Source organism: Lactuca sativa, chromosome 8 (genome assembly GCF_002870075.4).
Source record: "Lactuca sativa cultivar Salinas chromosome 8, Lsat_Salinas_v11, whole genome shotgun sequence".
Lineage (NCBI taxonomy): Eukaryota > Viridiplantae > Streptophyta > Magnoliopsida > Asterales > Asteraceae > Lactuca > Lactuca sativa.
Window position 1 is genome coordinate 273,623,283 of NC_056630.2, and position 5,225 is coordinate 273,628,507.

The 5,225-nt window shown below is 33.8% G+C and overlaps 1 non-coding gene across 1 annotated transcript; it reads right to left on the reverse strand.

Moving 5' to 3' along the window:
- Positions 1-1,106: 1,106 nt before the first annotated feature.
- Positions 1,107-1,213, reverse strand: LOC111875848 (small nucleolar RNA R71). The gene has a single exon (XR_002844813.1). It is a non-coding gene; the product is annotated as a small nucleolar RNA R71 (small nucleolar RNA).
- Positions 1,214-5,225: the final 4,012 nt, after the last annotated feature.

The following is a 5,225-nucleotide window of genomic DNA, read 5'->3' on the forward strand; positions in this document are numbered from 1 at the left end:
CTTAGTTTAATAGTGATATTTGGTAGTTGTTTGATTTAAGTTCTTTTAATCTTGCAAAATCAGTAAACCCCCATTTAAAGTTTGTTTCTTAGTTTAACTTATAGTAATTGTTTTATTAATTAAATTTCGTTCCCTGTGTTCGATACCCGACTTACCTAAGTTGTTCAATAATCCAACTAGGTACATTGCCTATAGGTACATAAATTAGTTAAGTCGTTAGGTTTATAAATTTAAAAGTTGATATGTATAATTTTGCACATCTAGTTTTTGGCGCTGTTGTCCGGGAACAACTTATTTGACTTTTAAATTGAATTACTTTTAGTTATTCGATCCTTTTGTGGGGTAAAAACCACAAAAAGTTATTTTCTACATTGTTTGAATTTCTCTGCATATTTAGTAGCCACGCTGTGGGCAAGATCGACTACGACGTGGTCATTGTTTGTTCAGTTTTTAGTTTTTGTTTACTTCATTTTTACACATTTTTGTTTTTGTTTTTGTTTTGTTTCAGTGATTTATGACCCGAGGATCTGTAAATCCAATAGTTCCACCATGTCAAGATCCTAAATCGGATTTCCATATAAAGAAACATAAAAAGGTTGACGAATTGACTAGCACCTTCGAATTTGACACCTTCGAACAGTTTGAGAAGAGTCCAAACAAGAAGGGTATTGGTTGCGATCCAGAAACCGAAGACGATTCAAAAGAAGACATAAAATGCGAGGAAGAAGAGATAGCGAACATAACCATGATGACTATGTAGGAATAAAAAAAGAGGATGTGTAATAACAATGGTCTTGGTCTAGTTCCATCCACGATTCCATTTGCAACTAATTTTGAGATCAAACTTATCGATGCTCAAAGATATACCTTTTTTCGAGAAAGATTGTGAATATGATTTCAATCACATCGATGAAGTTTTGGACATTGCAAAATATTTCAATGTTCCAAATGTTTCAAGAGATGCAGTTTTACTGAGAATGTTTCCCGTGACATTTATTGGAGATGCAAAAATATGGTTGACGTCACTCGCTTCTGGAACAATTAGATCTTGGTACAACCTTTGTGAAGAATTCATAAATCAATTTAGTCCTCCTTCGAAGATTTCCAAACTTAAAAAGAAGATTGCTAACTTCCAACAAGAAATTGGCGAATCCTTATACGAAGCTTGGAAAAGATAAAAAGGTCTTATAAGAAATTGTCATCAACATGACTTAAATGTTCAACAAGAAGTTTCTATCTTATATGATAAGGTGAATGTTACCATAATGGAACTCCTTGATTCTTAAGGACCAATTATGAAGGAAGATCCAACTACAATCAAAGAGTTGATCAAAGAATTTGTAAAACACTCAAGAGAGTATCTCAACCCTTGAGAGGACGTGAAAAGAAGCAAGGTACATGGAGATAGAGGACACGAGAATTTGGTAGCAATAATGGCTAAACTCGAGAATATGGATCGGCAAATGACGAAGATGGATCAATCTATACGTTCCATACGAGTTGGGTGTGATAATTACAACGGGCCACATTTGACGAAAGATTACGATTTAGATTCAAATAGGAACCGAAAAGAACAATTATGCTACTTGAGTGGAGATAAATATGATGAAGAATGGAGGAAGCCTAAGAAGGAGTGGATGTCATACGAGGAAGACAAGAAGCCAAGGAAGAGAAATTTAGGCAAACAGGTTGAAGCTTTTATCCAAAAGAAAAACCATCGTCCGAGCCCAAATCTGAGTTTGATTCGATGCTTGCACGCTTTGTAGACGTTTATGAGAAAATACATGACACGACTGATGCTACGATAGGAAACCAACAAGCCACGATAACAAATATTGAAACTCAATTGGGTCAATAGACCAAACTTGTAAATGAGTGCTTACCACTTAAAAATACTAAACCAATAACACAATCTCATGTTATGTCAACATACACTGAAAAAGTGGTTAATTCTAATCCATTAGTGATCCACAATATAGCTACTAGACATCCTAATACACAGCCGGATGAAGCAAAGCACGAAGCAAAAGCAGAAAACTGGTATGCCCAATGCCCACAATGTGGCAACCACGAGACCCCACCATGGCCACTAAAGAATGAAAATTCTTCTTCCTTTTAAGTCGTATCATCCTCCGCTTCCTTATCCTTCTCGATCCAAGTGAAACTCACTGGCTAAACTTCCTAAATCCGCTAAGGATGTAATGACAGATCGGAAGGAGTTGGAAAAGGCATCCAACATTGTGCTTAACGAACTGTGTTGCTACCATCCTTAAGGGATTGCCAATAAAAATGGGAGATCCTAGGCGATTAACTTTTCCTTGAAAAGTCGGAAATTCCACTTCAATAAATGCTTTAGCCAATTCGGAGGCTAGCATAAATATCACGCCTTGTTCCTTTTATAAGAAGCTCACATTACCAAGGCTACAAAACACAAGAATGACAATTCGAATGGCGGATCACTTAATAACTCATCCATGCGGAATCGTAGAAGACTTACGACCTGTTTGATATGTAACTGACTGGGTCCGGTCAGCTGTTTTGGCTTACTTGGTCCAGTCAGCTTGTTAGATAAAGGACTAAAAATTTCGGACCTGGTCCAATGCTCTTACTCAGTCGTCTAAAATCATCTGATTCAGTCCTTCCTAAAAAAGATATTGACTGGGAAATTTCCCCATTTTTCCTAGAAGCTTTGAACGCCCACCACCCCCCCCCCCCCCCCCCATCGTGAACGATAAAGTGCTCTCTTCATCCTTCAGCCCGTCTTAGCCTGCAACCTCCTTCCTTCGTCGACACTCTCTTCTTCCTTTAATTTTTGCAGGTAAGGGATTTATTCTTCAATCGATTTTTTCAGGAAAGAGACGATCGATTGATCAGGAGAAAGATAGATAATAAGAATATGTTTTCTTCTATTTTTCTGTTATGCGGTGAGTTTTTTATATTTCCTACTATCTCCATCGATTTCTATACAAAGTGTGATCGTTCGATACACTTGTTTATTGTTGCTCTATTTCCAATGCCACATTAATGGAAGAGATAAGGAAACTGGTTTGAATCTTTCATTTTCCAACAGATAGAGATATTTATAAGTATATGAATGAGATTAAAGAAAAGTAAAAGTTCCAAATCCATCTTCTAAGTTCATTATTTTTCTTTTTAAATTCACAAGATCACATCATATGTAAGAAAATATAGAGATTTGTATTATGATTAAATGGATCTTGTATCCTATTGCAATATGTTATGTTGTTTGAACTTGCTCAACATATTAAACATTCAGAGATTTCGTGATATTATATATATATATATATATATATATATATATATATATATATATATATATATATATATATATATATGTTAATCTCTATCTCTCATGTGGTGCCAATTGAAACTTGAAGCAAGTGAACCTTATGTTTGCATAAATGGTCTTGCAGTTTTTTATATTAACATATGTTTTGATTCTTGTTACAAAGATTTTTATTAATGATTTTAAACTCTTTTTTAAGAGGATTCGAGGATGATTCAAATGATGAAGTATTGAATTAAAAGTCAAAGTTGGTGTTTCAAATTGCTTTATAATTCAACTGAAACAAATAATTCATGTTTTTTTTATTATGTCCTCTTTGTAGATGTGTATGTATCATCAAAGTTCATTGCTTTTATGTTAATTATTAGTTGGCTTGATCAAAGTTCATTACCTTTTCTATAATCAAGACTAAAATTCTTTTTTATTTTTCGTGTTATATAAATTTTTCTATCAAGGAGTAACATGGTCATTTTTCATCAGTCTTCACAACCAATCAGATATATAATCGAATAGCATGGTTTCAGTCAGATGTTGACTCAGTCAGAAGTTCTAACTCAGTCGACAATAACTCAAACAGCACTAACTCAGTCAGCAACTATCAAACGACCCCTTATTAGTGAAGGTTGGAAATTTTATTTTTTAGTGGACTTTGTAGTCTTAGATAAGAAGGAAGACAAAGATCTTCCTATAATCTTGGGTAGACCATTCTTAAGTACTGTGAAACCCCTTGTTCACATCCATGATTCAAAGCTTACACTTCAAGTAGAAGACGAACAAAATAACTTTTGAAATGAACCTAGAAGTGAGTCATGATGAACCTATAGATGAGGTGTTAAAAGTGAACAATTTGGAAGGTGTGATGGAAAAAAAGGAGCAGAACTTGGATTGATGATCATTAAATTGCTAGAGGTAGGGTTATACAAATCTTAGATTAGGTAATTAAATTTAGTACTGTAACTGTGTTGGAGAGCATAAATGATCCATAATTTGTGTTTGGTTCGTTGACTTGATCATAGGAAAATAACTAATAGATTTTTCATGCATAGTCAAATTCATCGTTATATCAATTTCGTGTTTACTTGTGTTTAGTCATAAAATAGTAAGTCATAAATTGGTAACAACTAGGAATTTAATCAAAATAACAAGTTACATCAAAATTTGGTAACCAACAATAGTAATTTAATAAGAAATCAACCCTAGGGAAAAGAGAATTCAGATCTAATGAAAGTACTCTTTAATATTGAATTTGAATTGTTTTCTTTGCTAAGTTTAATAGTGATATTTGGTAGTTATTTGATTTAAGTTCTTCTGATCTTGCAAAATCAGTAAAACCCCCCATTTAAAGTTTGTTTCTTAGTTTAAATTATAATAATTTTTTTATTAATTGAATTTTGTTTCCTGTGTTCGATACCCGACTTGCCTAAGCTATTCTATAATCCGACTAGGTACACTACCTATAGATGCATAAATTAGTTAAGCAGTTAGGTTTACAAATTTAAAAATTGATAGGTATAATTTTGCACATCAACTTGAGAGCCTGAAACTATGACTGTGCAACCACCTCTTACTATGAATCTTAATTCTTTACAGTCTCGGGTATCAATAGTTTCAACTCCTACAATAACTCTGGTTGTAACTCCTATAAAGACAAAGATTTTCCATAATGTTTTGAATCAACTCATCATAAACCTTTCTCAATAACAATCTCTAGTTTTTCAAATCATTCCATCTCCATCAACCATGACACAACCACTCTTATCTATTCCAACAATTCCACATATCCCTAATACTCAACCAAATCAAACCCAACCAATTTCAACAGAACTGCAACCATCACATCTATAATTCCTACTCCTACACTCACAACCACTATTTTGTCCGCAGAACCTTTAAACACTGACACAACAATTCAAACTCC